Source organism: Canis aureus, chromosome 12, assembly GCF_053574225.1.
Source record: "Canis aureus isolate CA01 chromosome 12, VMU_Caureus_v.1.0, whole genome shotgun sequence".
Classification (NCBI taxonomy): Eukaryota; Metazoa; Chordata; class Mammalia; order Carnivora; family Canidae; genus Canis; species Canis aureus.
In genome coordinates this window covers 21,606,877-21,623,163 of record NC_135622.1, presented here as the reverse complement: position 1 = coordinate 21,623,163, position 16,287 = coordinate 21,606,877, and the positions used below count along the sequence as shown (strand labels likewise).

Below are 16,287 nucleotides of genomic sequence, written 5' to 3'. Positions count from 1 at the left end.
GAGGGAGAAGCAGACTCCTCGCAGGGAGTCTGATGTGGGTCTTGATCCCAGATCCCGGGATCAGGTCCTGAGCCAAAGGCAGGACACTCAAACGCTGAGCCATCCAGGTGTCAGAAGGGAAGATTTTTTGCCAAACAAGGTAATCTTGGGAGAGTGAAAACTTGTGGTTAAGTTTTTCTGCCAAGATTCAAAGATTAAATTAATTTCCTTTTTCTCCCCTATACTCGATGGTTGTACTCCCAACACAAACGCAGTTAGTTGAGGCACATTGAAAACAGGTTGCACATTACTCAATAAAAAAAACACATCATGAGATATATTTGTATTTCATAAAATGGAAAAAAAAAGCTCTAGGAAAGAAAGACAGGGAGGAAAATATAAACCAAATGATATTCACAGCAACCTAAAAGGCAAACGTGAATTAAGGAAACAACAACAACAACAAAAAATACAACTTTTATAATATTCAACTAGTTGTCTTCTGGTTAAAAAAAGATTTTACAATGTGAAACAGAAGACATCATTTTCTTTAAATCTAGGAGGGTCAGAATGTTTCATAACATCAGCCTCACACCAGGACTTTTGACAAGAATATTCCCTCAACATTTTATAAATTATTTCAACCACTAATAAAGTGATTATGAGGCAGATTGAAAGTGCAACACTTAAGTTTTATAGCAAAATGGCAGAACCAATAAGTAGGCCTTAAAACCATAGAATACATGCTAATTGAGTGGAAGGAAATACCAATTGAAGTGGAAATGACCAGACTGCCAATTTTCATCTGCTTGTCATATGCCATCGCACACACATTTAAGCAAATGTGCAATTCCAATGATTATAGCAAATGAAGATAGGGATCATCAAAACCAGGTGAAATGCATGGGACAGATTTACTAAACATTCTCTTTCTTCTCTTTTCTACCATGCATAGAAATCTAAGAGTGTGTACCTGGGCATTTGTGTGGCTCCTGGGGGTGAGGGATTATTTTATCTTCTTTCCCCTTACAAATTAATTTTCAAATTCCAGGATCAGCAAAAGCATAGAGGTGCCAGGAGGCAACACATAGAGTGGGAGCTATTTTTGTGACCTAATAATGGCTTAGAGAGATATTGGCACAACTAGGAGATAGAAAGAGAGTAAAAGTCAAAATAATAGTAAGCACTTGCTTTGTCTCATATATTTCGTTGGAATTCAAGAAGATGGAAATTAAATATGCCAAAAACACCCCATACTGCCTATCCTAAAGAAACTTGCAGTCTTAATGTGAGGCATATTTTCTTCTTTTATTGTTTAGCCATTTATTAAGTAAATATGTTTTGTGTGCCTGCCATGTTTTGGCACTGAGCAAGATGCAGAGACACTAAGATGTTTTTCATTTGACCAACTCTAATACAAATAGAATGTTTAATTTTTTACAAACAAAAATCTAGTCATTCACTTTTATGACCTACTCTTGTTCTTTTAATGTATGCCAATTATTTGAGGGTAGCCTCCTCAGGATTATACTATTTAGTACTTGCTTTATTTCCAGCTCATTTTTCAGAGTTCATTCTTTTGTGTTTTAGTCCCACTACCTTCTTCATTACCCTGAATGTACTATACTTCTGCCTGTTTCAGAGCTTTCTCACCATCTATTCTAGATCATTCTCTCTCCCTTTCTTAACTCTGGCTTTCTCATCCTTCAGGACTAGGGTGGGTTTATATGCAATCCTAGGACTCTGAACTTTAGAAGTACTTACCGAATTGGAACATAGGTGATTGTTTGTTTTATTATTATTTTTTTAATTCTAGAACAAACTTTTCATTAGAAACAGGATTTGTCTGGTTTGTTTAAGATGTATCCCAAGGACCCAGCATAGAGTTTAATGCACATTAGATTCAATGAATAGTGTGAATAAATTAACAGAATTTTTTAAAACCCAGAATAATGCAATTCAGTAGTCATTAGAGGAGAAATGTGTTTGTTGATTTTTCATCCTAGTGGTCCAGAGGCAAGTGACTATAATATAGTGGAGTTGAGGCAGTAGGTGAATAAACAAGTCATGTACTGACACTAGATGCATGAGAAGAGGAGAAAGGAAGGACCAATGAACATTGAATGTATGTGTGTGTGTGTGTGTGTGCATGTGTGTCATTAAAATTATATAAAATTAGGAAAGCAATCCAGGCGCTAAATTGGAAAACAAAAGGGTTCTTAGAGAATGCTTCTTTTAGACAGTAACATTTTAGTCTCCACCTGGAAAAAAAGAAGGAACCAGCCATACCAAGAGAAGCAAAGGACATTCAGGCAGAGGGAGCACTGATTACAAAACAAACAAACAAACAGCAACAACAACAACAACAAAACCCAAATGCAGGCAAGTGATTGGTGTGTTAAGAACAAAAAGAAGAGTATCCTCAAAGCCTGGAACATGTTGAGTATGAGGGACAGTGGCATGGAAAGTTGAGAATTAAGCCTAAGAGTGAGATCACCTAGAGTTTTGAAGGGTCTAGTATGATTTTTGATTTTAAACACAATGGGAAGCCACAGAAAAATTTTAAGCAGGGATGGCATGATTCAATTTGTGTTTTATAAAGGTCACTCTGGCTACTCTGTTAGAGAGTGCATTGGAGGGGAAAAATCCTGGGTCTGGGCTGCAAAACGTTGATTGAAAATTGGAAAGATGAGCTGAAGTTTTTGTCTATCTTCCTAAATTAGTTGCCATGGTACCCCAAGGTCAGGGAAATTGTTCAACCTGTGTTTTATTCCTTACAAACTTCTGCCATGTTTATTTTGCTACAAAGGAAAAAAATTACACTGTAAACATCTCTACTTGTAATTTTTTATCTTACAAATATGCTAGAAGCGGTAGACTTTAACCTGTAACTTCCTGAAATACTGTTGGTTTTGTATAGGAAATGAAAATAAAAAGAAAAGCCTTGGGCTGTCACCACAAAGAGATGAATACACACCTATTCTGTACTTTCTGCTGTGTCTGTTTCTCTAGTTCTATGAAACTTCCAAGGCTAGACATGTCCTGAGGTGTCTTGCTTTCCTTTCTCATGTCACCATAGAAAAATACATGTTCCAAAGAGGCTTTACTATTACAGCCTTCTGGGCTATGGGATGAATTCCTGTACAACTAAGTTTAGGTTTATACTCCTTATTTTCATGTGTTTTTCTAGAAATTATTTTTAGAAACAAGAGACTACTGACATTGATGCAAACATTGTGTGCTAAATAGCCTTACATGCATAGACAGACTGACAAACATCCTGCAACAAACAACCATTCCAATAAACACATGCATTTATATAAAAACTCACATGAACATTTCTTTGCCTAGAGTGTTTTGATAATTACATTGTCCCAAATACAGCTGCTTATCTCCAAATAACAAATGATTTTGTGTTTTCTTCAGAGACTTTGTAGGGAGAATGGGAAGATATAATATAAAGCTGACTATCAAAATTTCATGGGTGATTTTCCATCCAGATTCCAATAATGTCACTTTGTAGTCTCAATACTTTTTCTTGGTTGAAATTCGGCCAGGGATAGAAGAAAGAACAAAATATGAAATACATGAAATCTGTTCCCTTGATAATGTTTTCATTTCCTAAAGATGATTTGCCAGTTGAAATACAGACTGAGAAATATAGATTCATAAAGTAAGGAAATGTCCTGTGTTACTTATGAATACATAGAGAGTCTCACCATACTTTGTTCAAGTTATTTGTGAAACGCTATTTTCTAACAGTGGATGAGAGACAAATATGTTGCATCCAATAAATAGATCAGGGATATCACTGTGAACTATTTAGCTGGGTTTAATCATCATGTGAATGGTAGTGAGTGGATAACTGATGGTCAGGTATTTAGGAGTCAAAATTATAAATGTCTGGATAGTGTAAAATAAGGCTCTAAAATTGAAATATCAAACAGCTAAAAGGCTTAGGGCTGGAGTTAATGACATCACAATGTAGTCATTTCCCAGGGGTTTCCTTCTTCATTCATCAGGGGCCATATTTTTTCATTTGACAGAAAGAGCTGGATATTGAGGTGTAAACTCCCTTTGAGAGAAGCAGAGACAGGCTCACTGTAAGCAATGGGTGACAATCTCTACGCTTTTCTGAACATGGGGTTTGATGAAGGAAGAAGAGGAAACATGAAGACAGTGAGAGCTTGTTATAAAAGACTAAGTGAACCCTAAAGGTGAGGAAAGATACGATGAAGCACCTGGGGACACCAGTCAACGTGATTAGTTTCACTATTTCACTGGTGGCTAGTTTCAAATTAGAGAAAGTATAGATTGAGTTCTTTATGTTATTTTTTCAGAAGTGCTGTTCACCTTAAGGGAGGAATAAAAAAACCAAATATAGCACTTTTACAAGTGTGTGAAAAGAGGATTAACTCAGCAGTTTGGGTTGCTCAAACTCTGTACATTCATAAGAAAGGCTTACTTTCATGACTGGTGCTTAGTGGGCTCCTGAGAACTGAGCTCTTGGAATGTTCTTTCTGATAAGAGTATCTTTTGCATGCCTGAGCCAACTTATCCAGATAGTTTATGCTAACAATGTGATGAATGCTGAACAGCTGCTTCTCCACTGGGGGTCTGGAGCTCGAATAACTGAGGTCAGTTACATAGGTTCTATATGCTTTTGTAAGTAATGCCCAATAAAAATCCTGGACATTGGGCAGCCAGGGTGGCTTAACGATTTAGCGCTTGCCTTCGGCTCAGGGCCTGATCCTAGAGACCCAGGATTGAGTTGGACATCTGGCTCCCTGCATGGAGCCTGCTTCTCCCTCTGCCTGTGTCTCTGTCTCTGTCTCTCTCTGTGTCTCTCATGAATAAATAAGTTAAAAAAGATTTAAAAAAAAAATCCTGGACAACTAGGCTCAGAAATATGTCCTTCTTGGCAACCCTTCCCATGTGTTGTCACGTGTAAAAGAATTAAGAACATTTCTTTGACCCAGTGGGAAAGGACTGTTGGAAGCTTGCTACTGTTTTCTTCTAGACTTTACCTGATGTAGTTTTTCCCTTCGTTGAGTTTATTCTGTATTCTTTTGTTATAATAAGCCATAGTGATGAGAATAACTTTTGAGTCCTATGAGTGAATCATCGGACCTGAAAGTGGTTATGGAGACCTCCAATGAAAATGTCTTCTAGAAATCCAACTATTGGCTGACAACTGTAGAGTATCCAGTGAGGAGACCTGGCTGTGGCTATATTCTCCTACAACTATAGCTCCTTCCTGACAGACTGATTCCTTAGCATCAGTGCTCTCTGGGCTTTGGTTATGTTTCCTTTGCTTACACCTTCAGGCCTAGAGGTAATGATAACTTCCATTTAGCTCTCTTCACTGCAGCAATTGAGTGTACCTTTTGTTTACCACCAGTCATGAGACTAGTGCAAAGATATATACTGAAAACTCATTGAGTGAATTTATGAACAGATGGATGAATAAATGAATGAATAATCCCTGCTCCCTCACAATTTATAGAAGATACTTTGACAAATGAATCCAAGCCAAATGCTTATTTTGTTGCATTTTTTCAAGTTGCAGTTTAACAGAGACCTTGGAAGTTAATGCAAAGATAACATATCCATGTTGAAGACTTCACATAAGGCTGGAGGAGGAATGTAGGGGGCACACAGAGAGGATTGATGTTTACATAGCCTATGCAGAGGCCAACAGTTCCCTCTGTCTTGGCTTTCCTGGGATTCTTACATAACCATTAGCTCTTAACAAAATTCACACTCAAAAGGGTTGAAAAAAGAATAGCTTAATGAAAGAGATGTTGACAGAGATGTGGGAAACTTCATCACCTATAGGCCTGCTGCCTGGAAAGAATTCAGAGATAGAGAAGGGTCTCCTGACAGGTATCAGAACCAGCTACTGGCAGAACCATAGTGCCAAGGCCAGAAAATGAGTGAGGAAAATAAGTACTTCAAACCCTCTTTCATCCTGGCTTACAGTCTACTGACAGTGCTTCTAATTGATGCAGCCTAATTCAACTCAGAGAATAAGGTGATACAATCCAAGCCTCCCAGGGTATAGAGCAGGGTGGGTCTGGATTGAAGCAGTGAGACCAGTGGAGGATAGCCAGCATAGTAAATACAGAATATTTTCCAACGGCTGTGCTAAACCTTTGCTTAAGCCCTATCTAGTAAGAACATGAAAAACCAGGACTTTAATAATAAAGTCTGCTGCTTTTGAAAGCAAATTTGAGACTAAGAGTCACCCCATGAGGAAGATTTGACAAGTAGTATATAATACCTTAGGTATCATATACATTAGATATTTATCAGACACGATGGGTAGACACCAGAACATCTAACTATGATTCCCTAATGATACAGAAAGGAATCAGGATTGGCCTCCCAGTCTCTGAAGTCATCTTTTATTATTGCCTGCTGTACTCCAGTACACTCCTTGACCACACTGCCTCTTTTCCACTTTTATTCTGGCATAAGCTTCTGTTTACCTCATTCAAGATATTCTGCCTGAAAAATCACTGTGCTTTAGTTTTACCAGCCAATAGCCATTGGCTTAGAAATGATTAGGGTTCCCCCCAAGAGGAAGTCTTTGATCACTGGAGCCAGATCCAGCTGTGAAAGTATGTGTTTCCCTGCTTGGTTCTAACATTTTCTCTTAATTAGGGCAAGAGAGACTACCTCGCGAAGTTGATTCTTCACCTGCACACATAATATCTGTGCTTACTTTTTGTGTTGTAATGTTCTCTGAGGAAGCACTTGGGGACCCATTGGTAAGACTTGTTTCTGAAGTAATTGCAAGGGAAACATGAAGCACACCTCAATGAAAACTCATTTTGATTCTATTCCCTACTCTCTCTCTCTTTTTTTTTTTAAGTCCAACAGCCCCAAATCTCAGGTTGCAAACAATATTATTCAATAAATTTCACTGTTGGAGAATAATCCAATAGAACCGCCCAAGGCAGAGTGAAAACAGCAAGGTCTTCCTGATCTCACATGAACAGTTTCCCCTTCTGGCTGCAGGAGGCTGCTCTCAAAATCACCTGTCCTCGTATCTAATACCCAGATGAGATTGGACCAGTTGTTCTTGCAAACCTGATTGGATATGCAGATGAGATTCAAACAAGTCTACAGAGTTCCAAATAAAATGTCCGCATGATTAGCACAAGGTAGTGGGAGGCCTTACATGAAGATAACTGATAAGATTAGTGTTGGGGAAAAGAGAAAATGAAGTTGTACTTGAAGTTATAATTGAAGTGAAAGAACAGCAAAAATAATGAGATGAGAAGCCACATCCCTGAATGCTGGACTTGACGTCTGAGAGAATTTAATATGGGATAATTTGACTCCAGCAGGGGAATTGTGCTGACATTTCAAAAATTCATATTATGTCATTAAGGAAAGATACAATGAGTGTGGAAAGAGAGGAATTTCTGATACTTGAAACTGATATCAAAAAAGACAACAACCCACTTGTTTTGCATCTGCATAGAAGTAAAAGTTTGCAATGCAGGCCTGTTGGATCTGGCTTTTCATATGAGTTCTGGTTTGGAGCAATGTCCACCACCATGTCTAAGTGCTTCTCTTTAATAAGCCTAGGTTCAAAGTCCTGGCAGCTCTCTGATCATGACCTTCACCTCCCATTCTATTTTTGGTTTGATCAGGGTCATGAAATGAGCTACCTAATTTCATGATCCAATTAAACTAATCCATGATCACATTCCAATTGGACTGAACTATAGCAGTGACATATTTTACCAGGAGATAAAGTCCTTATATTTTCTAATGATTTGGCATCTTGAATAAGTGAGGATGTAAGAAGGGAGGGTAGGGATTATTTTAGAATGAGGAGACCTCTTGATTTCCTTTTACCTTATGAGTAAATGCCAAAGTTTATGTAAATAGCTAAAAGTAGGCTGAAATAAAAGCTTAGTAAGCAGATTATACATACCTATGTTTATGGATAACTACTGAAATAGCATCAGTATAATATTTTGATAGAGTAAATGAAGTGTTTTTATTTTTTTTTAAGATTTTATTTATTTATTTATGAGAGAGAGAGAGAGAGAGAGAGAGAGAGAGACAGAGACAAGGCAGAGGGAGAAGCAGGCTCCATGCAGGGAGCCTGACATGGGACTCGATCCCAGGTCTCCAGGATCACACCCTGTGCTGAAGCGGTGCTAAACCGCTGAGCCACTTGGGCTGCCCTGTTTTTATTTCTTGATGATTTTTTTTTCCATATGTTCTGGACCAGTTCTTGCAACCCTGAGTTTTTGAGGGATATGTCTATATTTTTTACACTGTATTACATTATAAGCCCACTGCAGTTAGATACAAACAATTTTAGATAAATCCCAAGACAACTAGTGGAGTTCTTTACAAGTGGGGAGCACAGGTAAAAACTTAGGTGACAGCTATCCAGAGAGTTTGCCTAGAACTTAATAAAAATATCTCAGTCGTTTGAGTCATCTCCCCATAGCCTACTCTGTGCCTTCCAGATAGCCAAGCACTAAGATTGTAGAGGCATTAAGTGTCTTAATAGGATTAGTGTTGGAGAGATTTCCACACTCTCTCCACCACAAATACACACATATGCCACCCCCCCCCCCCAGCTCTATATCTAATCACTTCAAAGAGAATTTTCACTTTAAACAGGGATTCTTCATGAACTGATAACTCAAAAGGACGACTCAATTTTGGAATTTTAAGTTGGGTAAAACATGAAGAATACTTTGGGTTCACATCTCAATTCATAATTTATAGTTGCTACGTTGCCCTCTTCACCTAATTATTCTAATGTTTGACATTGTCTAAAGAAAACAACCTTGTATCCCACTTTTTCTATGTTTTTACACATCATCTATTTTGTTTTTCCCAGAGAGGGACTCAGTAAACATTACCTAAATTCAACGCTGATTGGTTTTCAAGAGATACATTTTTCTTTCAACGTTCTTGTCTTCAAAGGCTAATGGGATCTGCTGCTCTGTTGGAAGCCAGAGTTAGGTAGGTGGAGAAATCACAACAATTATTCCTAATTGCTACTGAATCCTTGCTTCTTTAGCAGAAGGAGGAAACTGGTTAGTTGACAGAAGTGCATATCTGCTAAATAGGAGAAATGCAATTAGTGGTTAGTTGAGAGGTGGGAAAGAGAGATTTTACTTTGTAACAACTGAAAAAAAAAAAAAAGGAACTTGGAAATTATTTAATTTAGGCAAGATATATGAACCAGCACAGAAACTTCACTACTCAGTCTGTCATAGTCACCAACTGCACTTCTCTTCCAAAACATTTGGAAAACAAGTGAGTTTTGTCCTTATAATCTCTTTAAATCTCATTAATGAATAACTATATTAATTAATTAGAAAAAGAAAAGCAGGAGCTTTGTAGTTAGATAATTTCAAGTATGAGCTGAGCTCTGCCATGTATAAGCTGTATGACTTTTGGCATGTTGCTAAACCTTCATTAGCCTGTTTCCTCTAAAAGTGGACAATAATAAAATATCTTTAGACAGTTGTTTTAAACTTTAAATGAGATGATTATTCTTGGTATTATATTATTTAATTATTTTATGCATGTTTAAATATAGGTTCTTATTAGCTGCAGGATCAGTTTAAATAAACTGATCATTTGTAAAATGGATCTATTAATATATAGCTTTTTGAGACAACATGTACAATTAATGTGTAAATACAAGTATATAAATACACATATCTCATATATATCATGAAGTATCTAATATGTGCTTGGCTTACACTAGCTTTAAGAGATAGCTATACCTTTTCCTTTTTCCCCCCACCCTTCCTTCCTTCTTTATTCTTTCCTTCTCTCCCTCCCTGTTGAGCTGTACCGTTAAAAGGTTGAGAAAGACGATACCTCAATTGCATTTACTCAAAATTCCTCTTCTAGCAATTGCCTTCCATCTCCTCCTGGATGCCTTGCAACTGATATTACAGAGTCTGGGAGTTAGGATAAATAACACATCAGGTTCAAATATGAAACCTCAGAGGTGAAAAATGGGTGATTTTACATGTAAGGCCACAGTTCATCTTTGTTTCCAATCAGGAATCTAATAAAATAGTAGATCAATGGACTTCCCCCATGTCTTCCCCTTTTAACTTTCAATGTAAAGTGTCACTTTGGCTTATTAAAGACAAAAACAATAGTCAGAAGGTTAACTTGATCAAACGGAAAGGTTGTCATGCCAATAACCTCTGAAGAAAGTAGGTGCCATTAGGCAGGTGGATGAATATAGTCAGGATACTCTGGTCCTGGGGCTAGGAGAGACGACTGTTTTTCCTAATACCTCAGAAGAAACAAAAGTCAGGGACCGAATAATGACCCCTGTGCTTTTCACAGCCAATATTTGTAGTGCTAAAGTGCTTCAGAATTCAGGTGGCTCTTTTGAAATATATCTATCCTTCATGTCCAACTCAATACCAACATCATCTAAGAAACTTTGCCTGCCTACTCGAGTCCCTCCATCTCAAAGTTCTCAAGCATGCCTGAGATATATGACTTCATGAAGACTCATAGTGTGTTCTCAGTGAGAAATCCTTTGGTTATCAAGTTTCACATATTTACTTTTTTATTCTTCCAAGAGAATCTACCACAATGCTAGGCACATTGTTACTATGAACAATTCTAGTTTATTGATAATTAATATTAACTACAGGTCAAGGTCCTATAAAATTATACTTGAGAATTATTTAAATCACACAGAAAAAGTTATGTTTTTGATACAATTTAAAGTTTTGGGAATTGGCAGATTTAAAAGGAAGAAGGGGAGAAAGTAATGTATTAGTGACATTTACTGCAATAAACTGCATAACAATTATCATGAAAATCCCCGTATCTTACAGTAATAAATACTGCTTTTCTTACTCGTAGGTCTTCGGGTCAGCCATGGCTTCACTGAACTTGGCTCAAGATTTCAGACCAGCTTCAGATCTACTCTATTTGGTTCATTATACTCCTTGAACCAGCAACCAACTAAGCCATATTCTTCTAATTACACATCGCAAGACCACAACAAGGTAAGCCCAAACCTGCACATAAAAGACTGTTCCTTGAATCTTGTCAGCAACATCTACTTGGCTACATGGCTAAGATCAGCATCTTAAATTTTATGAGAGAAAGAATAAAGAATTGGAAGCAGTTGACTTTCCACAGTAACTAACATTTAAGTTTCTTGTCAGTGCCAATCACAGATTTGAATGATTTACAAATATTCCATTTAGTTCTTACATTACTCTTATGATGTAGGATTTAGTATCTCCATTTTATAAGTAAGGAAACTGAAATTCAGATAGGTTGAGCAATGTGATCAAGGCCAAGAAGAAAAGATGTATTGTGGAGCAAGAGTTGAAGGATAGGTTCCAAACTCAACTTTCTTTCCATTAAGTCATTTTGATGCTGTATAGTGGACATTCAAAAATAACTGTTAGTTTATCATATTATGTAGCATTATTACTACTAGAAGCTGTGGTTAGTACTTTGCATATATTAATCCTGTCACCAACTCTTTGTGTTATATAATATTATTTCCCATTTCATAGATGAGAACACTGAAGCACATAAGGTATAAACAACTTCTCTAATATCCAAGCCTTTTATTTCTACTGCTCTACTAAGCTGTTGTATGATAAAGCATAGTCATTCTGGCATCAGCCAATAATGATGAAGATAATTAACGAAGTACATGACACACACTGTATATTCACACCATAATTACATTTTACCCTCTTACTCTTTTTAGAATTAGTACCTGGAAAATATTCTGAATCTGTCTGCTTCTCTCCATTTCCACTTCCAACTTTCTGGACTATTCCAGATTATCTCTTAACAAATTCTGCAGGAGCTTCCAAGCTGGTTGCTCTGACTTCTTTCTTATCCTTTTTGCAATGCATTTTCCACATAGCAGCCTAAGTCATCTTTGCTAAAGTGTAAATCTGATCATATCACTTCCTTTTTGGAAACCTCAGTGCTTTCTTTTTGAATTTTAAATAACATTCAAACTCTTTATTTTAGCCTATACGGCCTCATTTGATCTGACTCCTGACTACCACTTTGATAACATCAAGAACATCCCTTTCTTACCTCCCCAAGTGCCAGCATATAGTTTTCTTCCACCTCAAACAACAACCCAGGAAGTTTCCTGCTTTAGGTTCCTTATAATAATAATGGCTCATTGTAGTACTCCTATTCTCTTGTAGCACTCAATTGAACGTCATTCTTATCACTTACGGTATTTTATGTTTATTTGCTTTGTATTTTTATTTTTATTCTCTCAAGTATATTGAAGCTTTAAGGGAGGAGGGATCTTGTCTGCCTTAATCAGTGCTACTTTCTTGTTTCTATTGTCTAGAATACCATTAACACATAGTAGGCACTGTGTCAATACCTGTTGAATGTGTGAATGAATCTGTAAATAAATACACAAAATTCACAGATGAGATATAACCATATTATTTCATTTAATCTCTATGAATAAAAAATCCATTATAATACATATTCAGAGTTTGAGGCTTAATAAGAACACAGAATTAAGTAAACATTGTAGGTAAGCATAGGCATTTCTAAATGGTTTAAAATGGCCAACAGTAATCCTAATCCTATTCTCTCCAGGCATGTGTTAGTTATCTTCAATGCAAAATGGTTAAAAATGCCAAGAAATATGTCTGAGTATCTGTGTAGTATATATATTAAGACAGAATAATTTTGTGTGTAGTGAGATAAAATAATACTATTTTTTCTTTGTATTTTTGAAGTAATTTAAAGACTAAAAAAGGAAATATTGAATATATAAGACTTAAAGCTTTAAAACAACTTTAATATCCAAACTCTTAAATTGTGCCTTCACTTTCACTGTGTGCATAAGTGTACATTATTTCTTAATATATATTTTTGGTCACTCAAGGGAAAAAAGGTTAGTCAAGGATGATAATAGATCAGTCAACATATAATCTTTACACATTTTCAATGTGCTCAGCACTGAGGGATGTACTTTAAGTCACTCAACACACAATTATTCTCAAATGCCCTGTGTATGTCAAACAATGTGAAAAATTCTTAGAAATTAAGAATGCATTTGATGTCCACAGTGAGCTTATTCTATAATACAGAAGAGAAGCATACTGTTTACAAGCAAAGTAGCCAACAGTATAAAACATGATGCAATTAAAATTTTAATGGTGGGTAATAGCAGAAGTACAAGGAGACAAATTTCGGGTTGTAGGAAATGAAGCTATTAAAGCAACACGAAGAGTGGTATGACAGAAAGAAAAAGAAAGGAAGTGAATTCAGCTCAGCCAGGTTAACCAGGTGGCGAACTCCAAACTAGCAAACAGATACACGTGTGTGTGTGTGTGTGAGTGTGTGTGTATGTGTGTGTGTGTGTGTGTGTGTGTGTGGTGTCTGCATGTGTGTGAATGTACGTTGGCACTCTGCATCAGGCAGTTAGGAAACAGGAAATCCATATGACTGTTTATCATGTCTTGATTCTCTATTTAACTGCTTCTTCCATTTTGGTTTATACAATGTAGACCTCACCTCACATGTACAAGTTACCTCCTAAAAATAAGGGCATGTAAACTGAATCCTGTGGAGGTAGATTTTTTAAAAACATGAGAAAAACAACTTATATCTTTCCCCATGTCCACAGTTGCAACTTGGAAGTGCTACTTTTCATAGGTGAAGGATTACTATTAGTTTCTCCACCCCACCCCTCCACCCCTTATATTGATTGCCATCCAATTCACAGAAGGAAGAAATCATTCCTTATACAGGAAATGGAAGCTAGTTCGTTCATTTTATATAATGGCCAATTTAAGTTAAAAATCTTATCCATTTCCTACTTTAGTTACCTGTTTCACAAGCTCAGCATATCCCCAAGATGCCTATTTTATGAAGCCAGCAAGGATATTCAGAAAAATTTTCCATCACATATTTCATATCCTAGGATTGCCAATCTCATCAGAAAGACAATACTGGACTGATTCCAATTATCAGGCAAATGATAGTAGTGTAAAAAAAATCAATGGACATTTGAAGATCACTTATCAACATCTATTTCAAATTACTGAAATATTGATGTAAGAAACTCAAGATATTTAAAATATGTATACATTGTTGGATAAAAGAAACTAGACAGATTAACAAAACAATGAGAACAAAACAAATAGATCTAAATAAATATTTTTAATATATAATCTGTAAGTCTATATACTTGTTACAGTATTTATTCTTTTGCTTAAAAGTTAACTGGAACTACTTTTATAAGACTGTATTTGGAATCGTTTAGAAAAAAAGAAGTGACTCTTTTTTTTTCAATCAAACCTTACTTTTGACCCCTAAAGCTTTGTAACAAGATTAGTTAATAAAAACTACTGGGTATAGAAATTATTTTTGACAATAGAAATCAATTAAATCATAGTTGCAAGGAATCTATTTCCTCTCCTCCCACAAAAAAAAAAAAAAAAGAAAGAAAAAAAAAAAAAAAGAAAAAGAGGTAATACAGAACCAAAAGACAATCCCAGATATCCCAGGAAAGATTTATATAATATCATTATAATAAACAGTAAATTATATGTTAATTTTAATGGAAAAAATCATTTTGGATAGTATATATATTCATATATATGTGAATTAATATATATTCATATTTATATGTATCATATATATTTTTATACTCATTGGGATTCCTACAATGTAGACTGTTCTATGGGGGGTATCCATCATTTTTCTGTGGTATTGGGTTTTTTCCCTAAATTTCCTTTTTATTTTTTTAAACATTTTATTTATTTTTTCATGAGAGACACAGAGAGAGAGAGGCAGAGACACACAGGCAGAGGGAGAAGCAGGCTCCATGCAGGGAGCCCAACGTGAGACTCCATCACAGGACTCCAGGATGCCCTGGCCCAAAGGCAGGCGCTCAACTGCTGAGACACCCAGGCATCCCTTTTCCCTAAATTTCGAAGAAGCCATTAAGAAAGCATAATCTTATGTTAACAAGATAAAGATAACTGTGGGAGGAAAACAGATTGTTATATTACTAATCAGGAGCAAATGCCTTTTAAAAATCACTTTGAATTACCAAAATTTGTAGACGTTGGAAAGTAACTATCAACATTCTTTAAAAAGCTTGATAGATGACTTGGAATAAGAAAAATCCTAAATAATCACTCTTTACAGTGTGTTTGCTATGTTGTCCCTATTACTGACTTGAAAACATGAAACTTCATGTGACAGAAATTGTTGACTTTCTATGAGGAAGAAACTTTGTTTTCTTACACTGGTAAAAGGAACTTGATTTTATTCCAGTATCCCTTAGCATTATGCTCAGGTAAGGTGGACTCCGCCTGATAATAAATCATAACTAGTCCTGGCTAATGAATGATGGGAGTCTGCATGTAGCCATTGGACATAGAAGGTTATTGGGAGCTTATAAGCCTGACTTACTCTATGATCAATGAGATGACATGAAGAGAAACCCTGCCTTTTCTTATTACTTTTGGGCATTGTTATGAGGCTATCAACTTGGAGCTTTGATAGCTATGATGTGGCTACAGAAAAGAACCAAAATAAAAATAAAAGGCACTCCTTATGCACCTTAGCATTTGCTGATCTGTTGAATTAACCAAATCTAAAAACCTTTACTTCCAGAAATCTTATTATGCAAGATTATTAACTCTTATTTTTAAAAAAACACTTTTAGGCAGGTCTTCTGTTATCTGCAGCAAAAACATATCTTGTGAACTCCAAATGAAATCATTAGCTTTAATCAAATATCTGCCAGCTTAATTGTACTATTACATGCAGAGGGAGAAAAAAACAACAGTAGAATGGCCCTAGCCCACAAGAAGTTTCTATTTAAGAACTTTTATTTAAAAATCTTGTATCTTATATACTTGTTAATACACTCGCTGGCATTATCTCTTACTGTAACAATAAAGCTTTAATTAAGTACTGACAATGTATAAATACTTTCCTAGATGCTATGGGAAATACTCTGATCTCATGGAGTCTCATTCCCCTCTTAATTTTCAAAGGGAAAATGTTTATTTGCTCTTCACCCATATTCTAAAAATCTATTGCAATAGAGTATCAAAACAGATTTGAAGTGATCCATTAAAATTGGTAAGGAAACATGACAAGAAGGAGAGCCATGTCAGAGGAGAGTTCTCTATCACAAAGTCTTATTGTAAGTCAAGAAAAATTTGCTGTAATACATGGAATTGGAATAGACAAACAGACCAAAAATAATGTTATGCATTAAATAGTAACAAGAAGGATAAACATGAAAATCTAGAG

The 16,287-nt window shown here is 36.0% G+C and overlaps 1 long non-coding RNA gene across 4 annotated transcripts in view; it reads left to right on the top strand.

Moving 5' to 3' along the window:
* Nucleotides 1-4,007: 4,007 nt before the first annotated feature.
* The window catches only part of LOC144324638 (uncharacterized), a 134,911-nt gene continuing 122,631 nt past the window's right edge, over nt 4,008-16,287 (top strand). For all 4 annotated transcript variants that reach the window (XR_013390070.1, XR_013390068.1, XR_013390071.1 and 1 more), the window contains exons 1-3: nt 4,008-4,196; nt 8,858-8,982; nt 10,867-11,012. This is a non-coding gene — a long non-coding RNA (uncharacterized LOC144324638). The remainder of the gene's footprint in view (nt 4,197-8,857; nt 8,983-10,866; nt 11,013-16,287) is intronic.